At 46.1% G+C, this 20,724-nt stretch overlaps 1 pseudogene; it reads right to left on the bottom strand.

Annotated features, from left to right (window-relative positions):
- Positions 1-466: 466 nt before the first annotated feature.
- Positions 467-986, bottom strand: LOC140859333 (uncharacterized; annotated as a pseudogene).
- Between the last annotated feature and the right edge of the window lie 19,738 nt (positions 987-20,724).

Here is a 20,724-nt window from a genome sequence, read left to right as displayed (position 1 = left end):
ATCAATATTTTTTTCATAAAAAAATATTGATTTATGCACGCTATCCTCGAACGAAAATTCTAAGGCTTATAAATTTATTATGCTACAATTAATATATTATTATTATAATTATTTTTATTTTTAAAATATTTTAAATCATGATTAAAATTAATTATATCAAAAAATAATTATATCTAACATTATATCTAATTACTAAAATAACAAATAATTACTTCTAATGGCTAAAATTAATTGAGAAAAAAGAATAAAAATTAAAAAATATATAAATTAAAAAAATTGTTCTCACCTTCAACTCTTCCGTGAATCCGACAGCTATGCAGTGATGGTGACGGCAACCGACGATGGTGGTGGCGGCCCGCGGCGGCGGCCCTACGAAACTAGACAAGCCAGGTAAGGGAGAGTGACAGAGAAAGTAAGGGAGGGAGACTAAGAAAGAAAATGAGGGAGGAGACAGGGGAGGGAGGGGTCAACTGGCGGCGGCGACAGCCTTGCAGACCAGGTAGAATGCACGGCAGGCGGCGGGGGGGATGGGAGGCCGAAGCGACGGGCGACGCCGCGGAAGGGGGCAGCGTGGGCGAGGCGGAAGAGGGGCAAAAGAGGAGGAAGAAGATGAAGGAGAGGGCTCTAGGGTTAGGGTTTCGAGGGATTGGAGGGAACTGGAGGGAAGGAGGGAGAGGAGGCGGGAGAGGGAGAAGGAGGCAAGAAGAGGGAGGATTCTTGTGATAGGGTTTGGGAGGGGAGGAGGAGGAGGTCGGAGTCAGAGAGGAAGCGGAGGGAGAGGGAGACGGCGGAGGCGAGGAGGGAGAGGACAGGCGTGAGGTCCTCTGCGGTGAAGGGGGGACTGGAAGAGGGCCTACTCTTCTTCCCGGAGGTGGAGGCGGTGGAGGAGTGACGCTTTCCACCGCCCATGGGGGAGGGAGGCCTCGACCGGCGATGGTGGCGGGGAGGGAGGACTCGACCGACGGTGACATAGTGGAGACCGAGAGGGAGAGAAAGAAATAGGACGGTGCATGGAGGAGAGGGTGCGAGGCGGGAGGGAGACGGTGCGTTGGGGGGTGGGCTTGATCGATGATGGGGGGCAGGCTCGAGCGGCGACGGTGGTGAGGAGGGAGGGCTCGACGGTGGCGGGGAGGGAGAGAGAGAGGATGGTGGTCGGGAGGGAGAGAGAGAGGATGGTGGCGGGGAGGGAGATCACTTACCGAGAAGGATGATTGACGACCGGGGAGGGAGGTCTATCGTCGAAGATCGGGGAGGGAGAACGATCTTTGACGACCGCGCGGCATGGGCAAAGGAGAGAACAAGAGGTTTATTTTGAATTGGGACAAATTTTTGCCCTATTTCAAAGTATTTTTTTTTTAATTAAAAAATATTTAGCGATGAAATCAATTAGTTGCGAAAAGTAAAATTTTATCGAAAAAAATATATTTTTTGCAACAAAAATTTTTTCATCTCAAATGATTAATTTTTTGCAACAAAAATTTAAGTTTGTCGTAAATATAAAAAAATTATCGTAAAAATCAAGTTTTTTGCAACGAAATAAATATTTCATCGCACAAAATCAAATTTTGCATGATGCAATTATTTTGTCGCAAAAAAAAAATTTAACAATGAAAAATTTTTCCGTCGCCAAAAAAAATAATTTTTTATGATGGAAAAAAAATTTCATCACTAAAGATCAATTTCTAGCAACGAAAATTAAAATTTCATCGTAAAATATTTAAATTTTTTTAACAAAATAAAATTTAACGATAAAATAGTTTCGTCGCTAAATATAAATAAAATTGATCGGAAAAGCCCTTATTTTTTTGCAACGAAATATCAATTTCATCACAAATAATGTAATTTTGTTTGCGATAAATTTTTTTTTCATCATAGAAAAATATTTTTTTGCTAGAAAAAAATATTTCATCGTAAAAAAAATTATTTTTTACAACAAAAAAAAATTTCATCGCTAAAGATTAACTTCTAGCAACAAAAATAAAATTTTTGTTGCAAAAGATATAACTTTTTGCAACGAAATTTTTTTCATCACAAATACCTAATTTTTGGGGACGAAATTTAAACTTCATTGCAAAAGCTTAATTATTTGTGATGAAATAAATTTCGTCGCTAAAATTTTATCGTTAAAAATCAAATTCCTTGTAGTGCATGGATCTACAACTCTATTATGCCATAAACCTATGACAGCATCTTTTTCTCTGAAAGTGCTTGAGATATTTGGGTTGATTTGAGGGAAGATATTCTCAAGGCAACGATCCTTGCATTCATGAATTAAAGACCCAAATTTGAAGTCTCAAACAAAGCAATGACATGACTATATATTACCACTTGTTATGCCCACCTTCGAGGCTTGTAGGAGGAACTTGCGGCTTATTCTAAGGTGCCGATTTGTTCCTGTGAAGCCACAAGAGAGATTCAAGTTGAGAAAGAAGAAGAAAGACTATATTAGTTTTTTTTTTTTGGCCTTAAGGACTCCTACCACACATTGCGAAATCAGTTGCTATCCATGGAGCCATTACCAATAATCAATAAGACGTATGCCTCATTGATTCGAGGTGAAAAGCATAGGGAAGTCGTCGGAGTTCAAACTTTTCAACTCAAAGCCACGGCTCTGCTGCTAAGGCTGTGACAGAAGGGATGAACAAAGAGATCGGCTCTAGGGAGAAGAACAAAAAATATTCTCGATGCAACCACTACAAGAAAATAGGATATATCCGTAACAAATGCTTCGAGCTAATTGGGTACCCACCTGGATGGCAATCTAAGGATCGAGTTAAGGATAGAGGCAATGGAGTAGGGACTGGTAGTGAGCACCAAGGAGGGGCTGTCGTGAATGCTACCACAGCACCGATTGTAGGTGGAATCTCCTCAATATCGGATCATTTTTTCATACAATATCAGCAACTTGTTTCCCTCCTTAGACAAGATAAGACTCAAAGTACCATAAATTTTGTTGGCAAGGCCTTTCTTGATTCTTGTCATCATTCTTGGATCCTTGATAGTGGTGCTTTTGAACACTTAAATTTTTGTTAGTCCTTTCTTCATGATATTAAACCCCTTGGCAATGCACTCCCAGTTACTGTACCTAATAGAGTCAATATGCCTGTACATTCATATGGTGATGTTACCTTGACCAATGATATCACCTTATACTGTACTTTATATATTCTTAATTTTACATGCAATCTTGTTTCAGTAAGTAAGCTTGCTCGAGACCTTAATTGTGCTGTTCTCTTCTTTCCCATATTTTGTGCTCTATAGGACCTTGCCACGAGAAAGCTGATTAGATTGGGTGAACTCCAGGATGGTCTTTACTACTTCAAAGGCTTGACAATAAGTCCTTCATGGGCAAATAAAGTCGATGTTTTGATTAATCTCTGACATGCTCGATTAGGACATTGCTCTTACAAGCATTTGAAACTTGTCCCTTTTCTTTCATGTACTTCTTTTGATTCCATGAATAATTGTTGTGGCATTTACTATCATGCCAAATAGATAAGAAAGCCCTTTTCCTTGAGTATTAATAAATTTGCTTCACCATTTAATTTAGTGCATCTTGATATATGGGACCCATATCGCATCTCATCACACATGAGAGCTCATTTCTTTCTCACTATTGCTGATGATTGCATAGGGGCTACTTGGGTTTATCTGTTACAAAGAAAATCTAAGGCATATCAATGCTTTGTTAATTTTTATGCTATGGCCAAAAATTATTTCAATGCCAACATTAAACACATACATAGTGTAATGCTCAAGAGTTTGTAGCCGGACCATTGAAATCATATCACGTAGAACATGAGATTATATCAAAAACTTCTTATATTGGGACACCAGAACAAAATGGGGTGGTTGAGCATAAACATCGACATCTATTAAACATTGCGGGTGCTCTAAGATTTCAAGCCAACTTGCTAGTGTCATTTTGGGGGAATGTGTTTTGACTACTGCCTATTTAATTAACTTGACACCCACACCCAAATTAAATAGCAAGAGTCCTTATAAACTCTTATTTCACAAACCATCCACCTATGATCATCTGAGAGTATTTGGTAGCCTATGTGTTGCGGCCAATCCCCTCATCGCCTGATCGTCGGGAACGAGCACCTGCAAGAGAAGTCCACACTGATCGGAGATGCCTCCGGTGGGGACCCTCCGACGGTCAAGTCAGAGAGGAGACTAGGCAACAGTAAAAAAGAATCAGGGGCTCAGCGAGAGAGAGAGAGAGTCCAGGAGCTTCGAAAGAACCTCTAGCAGCACTGTTGCCTTCCCCGTTTTATAGTAGAGCGCGGCGTGGTGCCACCATTAATGGCGCAGACAACTGGAGGAGTTGTCAAATCGTCGGAGGCTGTTAGGTCACCGTGGACTGTCAAGTCATCGTGCGCTGTCAAATCGCTGGGATTAATCTATGTCCTTGGCAGGACAATGCCCCAGGGCGGCTATGTCGCACGCCCTTGTCAGGACAGCGGCCCACAGCAGTCGTACGGGTTTGGGGGAGCCGACGACCATTCATCGGATTTGGTTGTGGAACATCGGGTGAAGATCCGAGGATACCGTCGGTTGGTCTGGTGCATTGCGGGAGTCGGACATCGGCCACCATCCCCGCCTGATAGTGAGTCGGTATAGTCGGGCTCCGCCGTTCGGCTAGTCGGGAATAGAATGGGTCTGCCCGACCGACATACCTTCAGTCGAGCAGTGTCGGCAGTCATCGGTCGGTGCGGTCGGTAGAGTCGGGCGTCGATCAAACAGGCCCGAGGGTGAGTCGACATAAAAGGGATCGGCCGGTATGCCCCAACAGTTGCCCCCCCACTCCTGATCGGATGTCATGCGGCCAGCATCTCTGCGTGGGCGACGACTTCGAACGAAAGGAGTAGATACCCACCGCATCATGCTTTGACTCTGGTGACGTACCAATGAACGGTCCAGCATCAGACGTCCCATCGATGTCAGACGTCCATCGGTTCAGACATCCCATCGAGAACAGAAACCACCATTTCGCCATCTCCTCGGGAATGCAAACCACCACGATTTTTTCGCCACATGACAGGGGGCCATTGGGCCGAACCCGTTCAGGCGGATGGAGGCAACGTGGCCTGATCTGGGATAGGTGCGTCGAATCGTCAGACTGAGGGAAGACCCAGATGCCGCACGTGTCACGATCTGGGAGACCCTCATTGGGCATGCTCTCATCCCGACCGTCGAGGGGCACTATATATATAGGGTCACCTGCATCCAAAATTTCACTTTTCGTAGCCTTGTTGTCGAGACTCTGGTAGAGTGGTCCCCCTTGTCTCAGGTAGTTGTCCCAGCCTTCCTCCTTGGAGGTTTTCTCGAAGCCTTTGTCTTTGTCTTCTCGTTTTCTCTTTGCTTCCTTGAAATTTCATCCTTATCCTTCTTCTTCGGGACCATCATCATGGCTAGGACCTCTCCTCGAGGAAGTCCGTCGGGGAACCCGATCATGATTCTCGGTCGACCCCGGAGGTGGAGGTTTCTTCACTTTCGGGGTCGAACGTCGATCGGTTCCGGGAGCAATACAACATCTCGGAGCAGTTTCGGCTGTTCGCCCTTGGGCCGATGGTCGGGGTCGATGGTCGGGTTAACAACCCGCCCCCAGGCCAGGTGGCTTTCTATGTTGAGAACCTCTGGGCTGGTCTTCATTTTCGATTCTGAAATTTGTCCGGAACATCTTGGACTATTACGGACTTTGTTCGGTGCAGCTGGCTCCGAACTCAGTCCAGCTGATAGTCAGTTTTGCCTTGTTGTGTTGGCTTTTGCCGATCAATCCTCGTATCTCCCTCTTTCGAGCATTCTTTGTTCTCCGACCCCACCCTAAAGCCCGAGGATGGTGGTTTTTCAACCCTCGGAAGGATCTTTCCTTCATCACTGGTCTTCCATCGTCAATCCATGGATGAAAGAATCAGTTCTTCTTTGCTTCTTCTCCACTTCCTTGGGGGTTTCCTTCCCGCTGGGGGGACCCCCAGACTCAGCCGAATGAGAACAGTCGGTGGAGGATGAGGATCGAGAGGATTTCTAATACTTGAAGGACATCTCGATGCTGAAATAGAGGGAGCTCGTCACCGAGCAAGCTCTGTACGACGTCGGTCTGAGCTCGGTTCCTCGTCTAGGTACATCTCAGCCTGTCATTTTTTTTTCTTCTTTTTTTTTTGTTGGGCTAGTGCTGATCCTCTGTTGAAATTGCAGGCATGCCGCTGAGGGTGAGGCTAACGGATGCGGACGTTCGACAAGATGCGGCACGGAAGAGGCCGACGCATAGAGCCGAACCATCGCGACCTCCTAAGAGACCTCAGGTAGCATTACCGGGCGACCCTGCGGTGACGGGAGCGCAGTCCGGCTCTGACCGTGCATCGGGCCCTGAGCCGATTATTGCACTGTTAGTGCCGACAGTGCCTCCCGAGGCCCCACCCGAGGGACGGGCGACCGAGGGAGCAGCCAAAGGTGTGCCGGCTGCACAGCCGGCAGAAGAAGTTCGGGTGGAGACACGTGAGCTCGAACAGCCTACGTCGGCGGCCGTCATGGCCTCGGGAGGGATCCAGTTGAGCTCGAGCCTCTCATCTTTTTTTGATTTCAGGGCCTGGGCGTCCGAACGAGGGAAAGCCCCGATGGCGCCAAGCGACGATAGAAGGTCGGTCGGTCATGCCGCATCATCCGACGTCCAGCTTCCCGAAGGAGCGTCGGCCCTGACCAACCATGATTTGGCCAGGAGGTTATGTCAGGTGACCATCCTCCGGCCGACCAGGAGATCATGAAGAATCAGCGGGTGTCCGACATGCTTTCTTCCTTCTATCCGACCATGATCTGGATGAGTTTCTCTCCTTCACTTCTTATTTTCATCATTATTTTCTGTCAGTTCGGTCTTCTGATGATCGGCTTGTTATTTGCAGCTGATTTACAACATATCTGAGCTGGAGGCCGGATATCGGAGGTTCGGTGATCTCGAGCAGCCTGGAAAGATAGGGCCATGGCCGTCGAGGCCGAGAAGGCAATAATGGTCGAGCAGCTGAAACGGTCGATCGACCGTGAGGTCCGACTCGAGGAAGAAATCTCCCGCCTTACCGATGCCTTGGCTACCTAGGGGGCCGAACTACAGTCAGCTCGCGAGGAAGCCGAATGAAAGTCCTGTATCGCTCGCCGGCTGCATCGTGAGCGGGATGGTTACATCAGTGAACTCAAAGCCGAGCGCGAGCAGCTCCGGGTGAGTCTGATGAATCTTGCCAAGGCCGAGGAGAATTTATCCACCGCTCAAGCCGATGTAGACATAGCGAGGGCGGAGACAGAATCGGCAAAGGAGGCAATGAGTCAGACCGTAGAGGACTTCCGCGGCTCCGATGAATATCAGGAGGAGCTCTTGGAGAGCGGTTTCATCTCGTACCGAGTGGGGTACGAGGATGCCCGGGGCACAGTCCAGGGTCTGTATCCAGAGCTTGACCTCAGCACCGTCGTTCCCCCAGGGTCGGAGGACCAAGTCGCGGGAGAAGCGGCCGATCCAGTGTCGGGAGATCACACTGCCGTGGAGGAAGCCATTCCAGATCAGGTTACCGAAGGTGAGGCGGCTCCGACCCCTGATGCTACTCCGACCTGGGCAGCCACGCCGATCGCTCTGAAACTTCTCTCGGTTGAAGAAGTCGACCCCGACGAGTAGTCAGAGCATCTTTTGTTTTCGCTTTTCCTTAGTGTACTTATAATCGGGCTTCAGCCCAATTTTATAGATTCAGTTTATGTTTGAATGAAATTAAAATTTTTTAACTTTTTATTTTTCTTTGTGTATCCTGAAATGTATCTTGGAATGTATGTTTCGCCGAAACACCCCCGAGCATATAAGTCGTAGGCCTGACGTACCTTGCTAGGATGTTCGGTAAGATCTCGGGTAGCTAGCTGGGGTAGTCGGTAGTGCGCGCCACGATAAAGGCAGAGCAAGCTTCGATTTTGAGTCGGCGTCCTGACTGTCGTACGAACCGACAGTCGAGAGTCCGAGTCGAGCGCCTATTGCCCAGACCTGGGTCGGGCATGTTCGTCGAGTTGGGTGTCGTCCGTCCTTCGGGCATAGCTCTTTGACCCGATCATCTTGTAGAGTCTGATAGTTGAATAGCATCCGATGCATTTGGTTGACGACAAGTCGGTCATCCATTGCCCGGTTCTTTGTCGGCGTATGCGTCGCGATGTGTGATAAATGGTGGTAAGCCGAATACCCTTCGACCGATTGTGACCTGATCGGTATGTCGCGAATGCGATGTTGGTCGCATTGGCGTCTTGCCTCTCTTGGCCGAAGCCAAGCCAGCAAGTTAGCCAGTTATCTTGCTCGAGAGATGGCTGTAGAATGAGCGTGGCTTCAACTTAGGGGGGTCTCATCACCATCGCCGGCCTTCCACCAATCGTAGATATATCAGTTCTCGTAAGAGTCTGATGCGTCGTCGTCGATCGGGCCACCGACTCCTGATGGAACGTTGGGCCCAAGTCGGGCGTCAGGGGTCGTATTACTGGCGAGCACCAAGCCGCAATCGGAGAGCCAAAATTCTAGACTCCGGGGTTTTGAAACTGAATTTGTATTCAAGGGCACACAGGGTTCATTGGTATTACAATCTCAGGTTGTCGGCGTTCCATATCCGGAGAATGCCAATTCCTTCTAGAGTCTCCAGTCGGTATGCTCCTGGCCTATAGGTGTCCGCTATTTGTAGGGTCCTTCCCAGTTCGGAGCTAATTTTTCTTGGTCTAGAGGCTTTGAAACTCCCGCCTTTCTTAAGACCAGGTCTCCGGGCCTGAAAAACTTTAGCTTAACCCTAGCATTGTAGTATCGGGCCACTCTCTGTCGGTAGGAAGCCATGCGGAGTTGAGCCTCCCGTCGGAGTTCGGGTAGGAGGTCTAAGTCGGCCCTCCGACACTCGGAGTTGCCCGGCTCGCAGTACTGCTCGACTCTAGTCGATGGTAGCCCGATCTCGAGCGGGATCATCGCCTCCGTCCCATAGGCCAAGCTGAAAGGAGATTTTTCGGTCAAGACATGGGGTATCGTTCGATACGCCCACAGGACAGAATTCAATTCCTCAACCCAGAGGCCTTTGGCTTCATTCAGTCGGGTCTTTAGTCCATGCAGAATGGTTCGGTTGGTTACTTTGACCTCGCCGTTGGACTGTGGGTGTCCAATTGAGGTCAGCCTGTGCATGATATGAAATCTCACACAGAACTCCGAAAGTCTCGATTGTCGAATTGTCATCCATTGTCGGTGATAATGGTGTGCGGCAGTCCGAACCTGAAGATGATGGACTTCTGGATGAAGTCTTCCATCTTTCGCTCGGTGATTTGCGCCAGAGGTTCGGCTTCTACCCACTTAGTGAAGTAGTCGATTGCGACGACTATGAACTTTATTTGATCAGACGTCGGAGGGAAAGGACCGAGTATGTCGATTCTCCACTGGACGAATGGCCACGGGCGACAATGGGAGTGATTGGGCTGGCGGGTCGGTGTTATATGTTAGCGTACCTCTAACACGGCTCACATCTCCGAACCAACTTAGCCGCATCCTTTCTCATGGTGGGCCAGTAGTAACCCTACCGTAGGACCTTGTAGGCCAAGGATTTGCCCCCCAAGTGACTTTCGCAGATCTCTTTGTGCACCTCTCTGAGTGCGTAGTCCGCGTCAGTCGGTCCCAGACACCTCAGCAAGGGTAGGGAGAATGACCTTTTGTAGAGTCAGCTATCCATCATTACATATTGGGAGGCCGCCCAACGAAGTCGCTTGGCTTTTGTGGGGTCTTTAGGGCTGGTTTCGTCGGTCAGATACTGAACGATCGGATCCATCCAGCTCGGCTCGATCGTCAGTTGCAGCACCTCCTCGGCCCTATCGATGCTCGGTTGCTCGAGACTCTCCACAAGTGTCTGGCCCAAAGTGTTGTAGGTAGACGTCGCAAGCCTGGAGAGTGCGTCGCCCCGAGCGTTCTCCGATCTGGAAATATGGGAGATCTCAAAATATTTAAGGTGTGCCACGAGATCTCTCACCTTCTGAAAATATTTTGCCATGGTCGGATCCCGCACCTCGAATTTGCCTTTGACTTGTCCTACGATCAGTTGAGAGTCGGAAAAGACTCTGAGGCTGTCGATCCCGAGCTCCCTTGCTACTCTCAAGCCGGCGAGGAGCACCTCGTACTCGACTTGATTGTTGGAGGCTTTGAAGTCGAATCGGAGGGCGTACTCGGTAACCACTCCCTCCGAGTTGGTGAGCAGGAATCCGGCCCCACTCCTCGTGGTTGGAAGCTCCGTCGATGTGCAACACCCAGGTAGACCCAGGGTCAGTTCGGAGATTACAGCCTCTTTGGAGCTCCCGCCTTCCGATCCTTGGTCGGTTGTCAGGCACTCCACAATAAAGTCGGCCAAGACTGGGCTTTTAAGGTAGATCGCGGTTGGTACTGAATGTCGAACTCACTCAGCTTCACCGCCCATTTCGTCAGTCATCCTGATGTATCGGGGCGACGCAAAATCGCCCTCAGGGGCTGGTCGGGAGGACCACGATAGCGTGCGCTTGGAAATATGACGGAGTCGTTGTGCAGACACGATCAAGGTGAATATCATTTTCTCCATCTTTAAGTACCGAGCTTCAGCTTCGTGGAGCACCTTGCTGGTGTAGTATATGGGCTGGTGAATTCGGCTCTCGTTCTCCAGACGAGCATCGAGCTAACCGCCTTTGGGGAGGTTGCCAAGTAGAGGTATGCGTTTCTCCGACTTCTAGATTTACAAGCACGACGGGGAGGCCAGATATCTCTTCAGATCCTCGAAGGCCTATCGGCACTCGTCGGCCAAGAGAAACCCTTCGCCTGCCTCAGGGTTTTGAAGAACGGAGGCATCTCTCAGCCGATCGAGAGATGAATCGACTGAGCGCGATGATCCTTCCTTATGCTGCTGTACCTTTTTTTTGATGTTCGGGTGCCGCATGTTGATGATCACCTTTATCTTCTCAGGGTTAGCCTCGATTCCTCGTTGAGAAATGAAGAACCCGAGGAATTTTTCGAAGTTACCCCGAAGGTGCACTTAGTCGGATTCAACCTCATCCGATGTCGTCGAAGAGTGCGAAAAGTTTTTTCAAGATCATGGACATGATTTGAAGTTGCGCGCTCTTCACCAGCATGTCTCTACGTACACCTCATGTTGCATCCATTTGATCTTTGAAGCCTTATTGATGAGTCGCAGGTAGGTGGCTCCGATATTTTTCAGTCCGAAGGCATTACTCTATAGCAGTAAAGGCCTTTAGCGATCATGAAGGCTGTGTGCTCCTCATCTTCAGGCACCATCCGGATCTGATTGTATCCAGCAAAGGTGTCCATGAAGCTGAGCAGTCGATGGCCGGACGTCTCATCTACCAGCTGATCAATTTTCGAAAGTGGAAAGCTGTCCTTTGGGCAGGCACGATTTAGGTCGGTGTAGTGATACAGATCCTCCACCTCTGTTGGCTTTTTTCACCATGACAACATTGGCGAGCCAATCGGGGCACGTGGTTTCTCTGATGAAGCCTACCTCGAGTAGCTTGCCACTTCCTCATGATGGCCTTCTGTCTTTCAGGAGCGAAAGACCGCTTCTTCTGCCTCACTGGCCTCATTTCAGGATCGATGTTGAGTCGGTGAGTCATCATCTCCGGAGGGATGCCAGACATATCCCTGCCGACCAAACAATACGTCGGCATTGGCCCTCAACAGCTCTATTAGTTGCCGTTGCTCAGGGTCGGGTAATTGGGATCCGACCCAGACCACTCATTCGGAATTCTCCGCTATCAAGACGGAAACCAGCTGTTCGATCGGTTCGCCCCGTTCTTCCTCTCTCTCTGGTTCAACTCGTCGGTCTGTTGGAAAATGTGTCCCAAAAAGCCAATCGTCAAGCTGTTGACGGTTGAGCAACCAAGTATTGTAATTGATTTGTTAATAAATAAAATATATTTGGCATCTTCATCATAAGCTTTCATCTTCTAATGAACTCCGTTGTTATGATGAAGTCCTTGGACTATTTAAGTTCGATAAAGAGAGGATTTATCGATTAGTCTTAAAACTGTTCACGACCAAATGATAGGCTGTTAATAAGGACGACAGCTTCTATCGAGCATAGGTCGCGTAGGCCATATGGGTTGGTTGTCCTCTTAACCAAGGAGTGTGGAGACACAGGTATGGCATACAGGTGAGATGTAAGGGTACATCATCATTGAACGTGACCAACTCCAGAATATTCTGCTGTCGAGAATGTCTCTGATGGGATATAGGTATAAGTGTCCCTTAGACTTGAGATCACCTCAGTGACTTGCAAGCAACTCACTGTGCTTTGGTACTGGACTAACTGAATTTCTAATTCAGAGATGGAAGGCTTCTGGGCACAATCAAGTACTTGCGAAGTCAGAGTGTGATCGAGATGGGATTGACCACTCCAAGAGTTGGAGAAGAATGAGTCGCTGTATTTCAATTTAGCAAAATCTTGGCCAGATAATCCATCAGATGGATTTGATATTTTGAAATACAATGTGGACAACCTGATCAGAGTTGACAGTTGAACTCTAGGGTGTCCTATGATATTTTGGTCAAGGGGATGAATTATATGAAAACTATATCCATATGGTTCTAAGGATGTTGTTCTACACATTCGACCTATCCGGTCGTCGGGTACCATTGCTAGATGGTCACTTGGATTGGTACAAAATTTATTCCTGTGCTACCGGCTTAGGTTTGACCTATGAGTCACACACATTAGAGTTCATGATCCGATCGGATGGTTGATCAACGATTAAGAATCGTTCTAGGGTTAAATGATCAATAGATTGACATTTAACCCAATGCAAGTATTGCAGGAGGATCGATTAGCAATTCATTGCTAATTGGCTTAATTTGATTAAGCCAATGGGCTGAGATTAAGTCTAATTAAATCTGATTTAATTAGATTTATTTTGACTTGATTGGATCAAGTCTAATTGATTTATTGGATAAGCCAAGTGCAAGGAAAAACTAGTCCTAGTTCAACTAGGACTTGGATCAATCTAATTTCTAATTTGATTAGAAAATTAAATCAGATTTAAATCTAATTTAATCTGATTAAATTAGGTTTTTAATTAGGTTAAGACCTATTTTAATTAGATTGATCTAATTTTGATTTGATTTGGTTTGGAAAACCAAATTAAAACAAGTCATAAGATAGAATCCTAGTAAGACTAGGATTCCACCTTGCGCCACATAAGCCTTCCCCACGCCCTCTCTCTTATTCAACGCCAATCTCCACTTATTTTGTGCAACAAAAGCCCTCTCCCAGGTCTCTCCCACATTCACAAAAGGTTTTCTCTCTTCTTTCTTACATGGAAGGTGGTTTGGATCAAATCAAAAAGGAATAAGTTTGGATTTCAAATTCTATGAGATAGAGTTTTAGAAATCCAAAACTCTTTCAATTTTGCACCGAATTTATCCAAATTTTTTTTGAAATTTTTATGGATTTTAGGATACACATTATGCACCCTTTTCTGGTAATCCATGCATAAAATATGGAGGAGGTGCTCAAGAGTTGGGCACCCCTTAACTTGTCATGTTTGGATAAGCCTTGACTAGGTATTTGACCTAGACAAGGACTCCATCATATCTCTCTGTATAAAATAAATTTCTTTATGAAATTTTAGGAGAAGATAGAGATTTGAGAGATATTTGTGTCATCCAAAAATTAGAGAGAAATACCTTTAGGTCATGGAGATATAAAAGACGCAAGTTAGGGTGTCTAGAGAGAAAAACGTGAAGAAGAAGAGGATCTTCTTCTAGGGTTTTTTGTTTTCATATCTTTCCTCCCTCCATCTTGAGTTTCTGAGAGCGTCTCAGATCTAAAACTTTTCCTTTTACTTTCCATCTTTGGAAGAGTCCAAATCAAGAAGAAGGAGGCACCTGATCAACCATCAAAGAAGATCAGTGCAGTACTAGCATACTGTGCTGATTTTCTGAAGCAGGACTTCTGATCGAGATTCGTGGGCTCGTGTGGACGACTCCTAGAGGCCGGACGCATGTGCGGCTTGCAACATCATCCTTAAGCCCAGATCAGCGAGGTTAGAGCGTCTAACTTGCAAGGTAATAGATCTGATCTATTGTTTAATACATACATTAGATGTAGTATAGAAACATGTTGATATGATCAACATGTAGTTCATGCTGTATATATATATATTTTAATTTTTGATTTAATGCTATGCAATAATCATGTAATAGAATCTTAGATCTAAGAATTTTCTGATTTAAAAAATAAATTTTGATTTATTTTAGTCTTCCGCTGTATGATCTTGAAAAAGTTTCAAGATCTAATCCTGAAACCCTAGATCTGGTTCCTACACGGCCGTCAGGGAGTCCTTCGCTTCGTTACCTCGAGCAGAGATCTGAAAGTATCGCCAAGCGAGCTGTTGATCCCCATGCATCTCTCCGACTCCATTTTCGATCGAAAATCGAACCAGCAGGTGGTAAGTCGAGACTATCGCTCTGAGGGTGTTTAGTTCGGATCTTTCAAGTATGGCGTTGTAGGCTGAAGGTACTTGGACGACTGCAAAGGTTAGGTGGATGTTGCTTTATCGTGGTTCGATTCTAGCTGTCATGGGAAGAGTAACTTCTCCTTCCACCATGACGGCTTCCCCAGCAAAACCCACCAGGGGCGTGGAGACTCTCTCGAGCCGATCAGTCGACAATCGCATTCGGGAGAAGGTCGAGTAGAATAAAATATTTGTCGAACTTCATTATCAACAAAGATCTTCTTACATCATAATTTGTTATTATTGCCGAGACAACAACAGCATCATCATGGGGAGTTTGGATTCTCCGAGCATCTTCATCTGTAAAAGTAATTACATTATCTTGGCGCAGCTTCTTCGTCGACTCCTCTCCAGCAGTCGTCCCCCGATCCAGTCATTTGGAGATCATGTTGATGACCCCGACCATGGGCTGATTGTTCGCTGCCTCCTCAATCGGTTGGGGTCGTCAGTCGAGAACGGGTCGAGTCGGTGGATTCCTTCAAATTTTTTGAGATACCCTTGGCGTATGAGGGCCTCGATTTCATCCTTAAGTTGGATGCACTGCTCGGTGTTGTGGCCGTGGCCCCAATGAAATCGACAGTATTTTTGTCGGTCGAGGCCCTTTGCCTTCAAAGGCGGAGGCCGTCGCAGATATTCCTCTCCTTCGATCTCCATCAAAATCTGTACACGAGGAGCAGAGAGAGGAGTATAGGAGTCATACCTTTGATGCATCGGCCTCAGACTCCACCGTCGAGGCGATCTCGGGCTCTATCACTGGGGTGAGACCTGTTTGTTGGTCGGGGGCCTGCTAGGCTCGGCAGGAGCCCGACCTTTCCTTCGCTTCTCCTTCAGGCCCTTGGTCTCAGTCAGGCGCCGGTCGGAAGCTCCCTCGTCTGCGTGCATGTATTTGTATGCGTGCTCCAACAGTTCGACGTATGTCTGGGGGAGGGTCTTGTCCAAGGAGTATGTAAATCGGAACCCCCTCAGCCCTCTCTTCATGGCCGAAATAGCCATGTCTTCGTTGAGGTCCCGAACCTCAAGCGTGGCCGCGTTGAACCACGTCATGAAGTGTCGGAGCATCTCATTTTCTCCCTGTTTGAGGGAGAAAACGCTGTCCGAGGTTCGTGGCGGCTTCTGACTAGTACTGAAATGGGCCACGAAAGCATGCTCGAGCTGCCCGAAGGAGTGGATGCTTCCTGAGCGGAGGTCGGAGTACCAGGCCCTGGCAGCTTTGCGAAGTGTGGCGGGGAAGCCGATGCAGAGGAGGGCATCGGTTTCCCCTTGGATCGTCATGAGTGCCTTATAGCTCTCCAGGTGGTCAACTGGGTCGGCGGAGCCGTCGTAAGGCTCCACATGAGGCATCTTGAACCGACTAGGAATCGGCTCGTCGAGGATGAGTCGAGAGAGAGGTTGGGCGGTCCGAAAGTCGACGTCGTTCGAAGACTTCTGTCCGTCCACCTAGAGCTGGGCAAGCCGACGGTCAATTTCTTCGAACCTATGTTTGTAGTCATCGGTCCGTCAGTGCTGGGAGACTCCAGGGGTCGAGCCTCCCGACGAATATGAGAGGAAGGCGAACGGTGTCCGCGGTCGCTTCTCCTTTTCACTCGTTCCAGCTGGAAAGGGGAGGGTCGTCGAGACTGGTGGGTATCATGCCGTGGCCGCCTCTCTCCTTCTCGGTGGGAGTGCTGCGATGGCTGCTCCTGAGGAGGAGATGGAGAACGATGCGGGCATCGGCGGCTGCTCCTGGATGGCATCGGGTGCGCCGTTGGTTGCCCCGCCGGCGAGTGCGGCAACCGGATTGGTTGTTGTTGAAGGCTCTTGATTGCATCCGTCAGCACGGTCATCTACCGCATGATCGCCGTGATCTGTGCCTCTGTGGTCACCATAGGATGCGGAGAGCTGGGTTCCGTCATGGAGGGTGGAGGAGAGGCCTTTTTCCGACGGGGAGAGTACCTCGCCGATCCGATGGCTCTCGATCACTGAGCCCTGGTTCTTGTCATCTCGAAAAAAATTTTCAAGCTCTGTGGAGGTCGTGATCTGCCCCCTTCCTGACGTGCCAAACCTGTTGCGGCCAATCCCCTCATCGCCTGGTCGTCGGGAACGAGCTCCTGCAAGAGAAGTCCACACTGACTGGAGATGCCTCCAGCGGGGACCCTCCGACGGTCAAGTCAGAGAGGAGACTAGACAACAGTAAAAAAGAATCAGGGGCTCAACGAGAGAGAGAGAGAGAGTCCAAGGACTTCGAAAGAACCTTTCCACAGCATTGTTGCCTTCTCCGTTTTATAGTAGAGCACGGCGTGGTGCCGCCATTAATGGCGCAGACAACTGAAGGAGTTGTCAAATCGTCGGAGGCTGTCAGAGTCACCGCGGACTGTCAAATCGCCGTGGGCTGTCAAATCGTTGGGATTAATCTATGTCCTTGGCAGGATAATGCCCCAGGGCGGTTATGCCGCACGTTCTTGTCAGGACAGCGGCCCACAGCAGTCGTACGGTGTTTGGAGGAGCCGATCGACCATACGTCGGTATTTGATTACGGGACGTCGGGTGAAGACCCGGAGACACCGTCGGCTGGTCTGGCGTATTGTGGGAGTCGGACATCGGCCACTACCCCCGCTTGACAGTGAGTCGGTAGAGTCGGGCTCCGCCGTTCGGCTAGTCGGGAACAGAATGGGTCTGTCCAACCGACATACCTTCGGTTGGGCAGTGTCGTCAATTGTCGGTCGGTGCGGTCGGTAGAGTCGGGCATCGGTCAAGCAGGTTCGAGGGTGAGTCGGCATAAAAGGGATCGGTCGGTATGCCCCAACACTATGTTATGTGCATGAGATGTCCAATGACAAATTTCAACCTCGTTCTCATACTTTTGTGTTCGTTGGGTATCCCTCTTGGTCAAAAGGGCTATCATGTCTGTGATTTAGAAACTCAAAATATTTACTTCATGTGATGTTATCTTTCATGAGAACATATTTTCTTATTCTCAAACATTGTCTTCTTCTTCAGTAGTACCTTCTTTCCTACAATTGAATCAGATTGACTATGATATGCGATTTCCTTTGGCAACCAACAATTGACCTCATGTGCCTAATTTGGGCCAGACTCAAGAGCAGGTCTCAAACTCTATTCTTTCTCATGAGTTAGATCAAACACAAACCAATTTCATTGATTCGAACCAAATGTCAAGTCCGAACCGGACTCTTGATGCAATCGACACTATCTCTCTCAAGCAGGCTTCACCTTCTAAGATCCTTGGACCTAACTTATGGCTCATCAGAGACAGGAAGCAACCTGTATGATTATGGGACTATATCATCAATACCCGAGGAGTAGGGAGACCCCCAAACACATCCGCCAATTCAATGACCTTAGATAAGCCTTATCCCATTTCTTGCTATCTCACTTCTTCTAAGCTTAATACTTCTCATCGGGCTTTCCTTTCAGCTATCACCTCTCATGAAGAACCTAAAATCTTTTCCCAAACTGTAAAGGATCTTAAGTGGTGAGAAGTAATGGGGGCCAAGCTCACAGCTCTCTAGCAAAGCAGTATGTGGGCCTTGGAGCATTTACCACTCGAGAAGAAATCTATTGGATCGAGATGGGTACTATACAAAATTAAATACAAGGTCGATGATTCTATTGAGTGATACAAGGTTTGGTTAGTGGCAAAGGGATACATACAAATAAAAGGCTTTGATTACACCGAGACTTTTGCCTCGATGGCTAAATTGACTACAGTATGGTATCTCTTAGCAATTGCTTCTACCAAATATTGACAGTTACATTAGTTGGATGTCAACAATGCTTTCCTCCATAGTGACCTTCATGAAGAAGTGTACATGACACCTCCACTAAGATTTCTAAAATCAAGTGATACACATGTTTGTTAGTTGTATAAGTCTCTTTATGGGCTCAAGCAAGTATCGAGACAGTGGTCCAGTATGGCTGCACTCAATCCAAAGTCGATCACTCTCTGTTCACCAAATAGGATGAGGACTCTTTCATTGCCATTCTTATTTATGTGAATGATGTGATTATTGCAGGAAATGATCCATCGAAATGTTAGGCATTAAATTAATTTTTGTACAACAAGTTCCACATTAAGGACCTAGGCATCTTAAAATATTTTCTTTGGTTAGAAGTGGCTTGATCACCTTCAGGCATATTTATATCCTAACAAAAATATACACTTGACATTCTCCAGGAGACTGGGATGTTAGGGACCAAGCCTACAAAATTTCCTATGCAGCAACAAATCAAGCTCACGATGGATGATGGGAAACTACCTGATGATCTCAGTCCATATAGTCGATTACTAGGGTGACTCATTTATTTGATCATTACCAGGCCTAATATTGTGTACTTGGTGCATGTTCTAATGCAGTTTATGCGACCTCCTCGGCAACCATACTTATAGATGCAGCCTTCTGTATTTTGCAGTATTTGAAAGGATCTCCAGATCAAGGCATATTTTTTTCAAGTGTCAATATTTTTTAGTTATATATTTATTATAATGCAGACTGGGCAAGATGTCTCATGACAAGATGTTCTACTACAGGTTTCTATGTTTCTTTGGGAGATGCTTCCTTTTCTTGGTGTGCCAAGAAGCAGACAATAGTATCTCATTCATCTACAGTGGTCAAGTATCTGACTATGGTGCATACCATCAGTGAACTATGATGGCTTCGAGCTCTCTTATCCAACCTCAGTGTTTCACATCATGGTCCCATATTTCTTTATTATGATAATCAAGTAGTTTTGCATATCGCTGCAAATCCTGTGTTTCATGAGTGGACCAAATACATACAAATCGATTATCATTTTGTCAAAGAGCGATTGCAGTCTTAAGATATTGCTACACGATCTGTTCCGACACATCATCAACTTGTAGATATCTTTATCAAAGCTCTCGACTATAATCATTTTCAAGAGATTATATGCAAGTTGGGCATTTGAGATCTCCATGCTCCAACTTAAGGTGGACTATTAGGAATGTACAGAATATTAGAAATATACATTGTTTAGAATATTTTACAATTATCATGTTATGATTTTTGAGATTGGGAGGATCACGTGATTGATACCATTACCTCCCAATTTTCTACATGATTTTCTCTTCTTCACCTCTATATATGGATGTACATATCACAGTGAAACATATAGAAGAAATCTTTCTCACTTGCATCCTTGTGTTTCTCTACCTATTCCTTGATCTCTCGGACATTTCTTTACATTTTGTTTAATATGCATTTGATAGAACCTTCTTTTATTTATTTATTTATCTATCTTCTCTTGGTTATTGTATATAAGCTAAGTAAAAGCAGATTTTTTTTTAAAAAAAGATTTAACAGTTGGTGTCAGAATGAGACTTAAAAAAATTCATCTTTTCAAGAGTATTTAACAAAATTATGAATATTAGCATATCCCATCGATATCCAAATGCATTGTTAGACTTAGTAAAAATCAAGATGTATTTTAATATCCAATCAAGATGTATAAATGAATATGATTCTAGATATATCAAAATATTTATAGCAATATCTGATCTGTTTTCAGCCCTGACATTAGGCGGATAATTTATGCAGAGTAAATTGGGTATGTTTTCATCTCTGTTGATTAAAAAAAAAGGATAAAAAACCTATACAGTTATTTATATGTTTCATCACATAAGAATGACATGATTTTAAGTTGTTAATGGCTTAATGCTGCTAGCTGCTGGTAGATCATTATTGTTAATCCAAACTTATTAACTTGTCAGTTGTTAATTAATGATTTATACTATGAGATTATGCAAACTAGGCCAATTTTAAGATATCATTTTGGTCGCAATAGCAATGTAGGTGGCTAGTCACATGTACTCAAACAAAAATATTACCATTACTATACGGTTGCATGAGCGAGGAAATTCCTGAATAGATTTTTCAAATGCATGCAGCCTCACTTTTCCTTTAATTTCTATAATTTTAGAGCAGTTGATGTCTTGAGCCTTCTCACTGCTGCAAAAAAAAAAAACACAAATAAGAAGTCTGCACCACATAGCATTCAGCATTTGTTCAAAAATTCAAGATAAATAGCATACGTACAATTAGTTCAAATAATGCGATCTTAAACCAATCCTGATTCAAAGACAGGATCCAGATTATTTAGGGCCATTTTGACCTGGATCATAAGATCCAGAATGTGGATTGTAAAACAATAATAACAATGGATATTGTTGGGTGGATATCT

This window comes from Elaeis guineensis, chromosome 7, assembly GCF_000442705.2.
Source record: "Elaeis guineensis isolate ETL-2024a chromosome 7, EG11, whole genome shotgun sequence".
In the NCBI taxonomy this organism is placed as follows: Eukaryota; Viridiplantae; Streptophyta; class Magnoliopsida; order Arecales; family Arecaceae; genus Elaeis; species Elaeis guineensis.
Note: the sequence above shows the minus strand (reverse complement) of the source record. Positions and strands in the feature narration are given on the sequence as shown.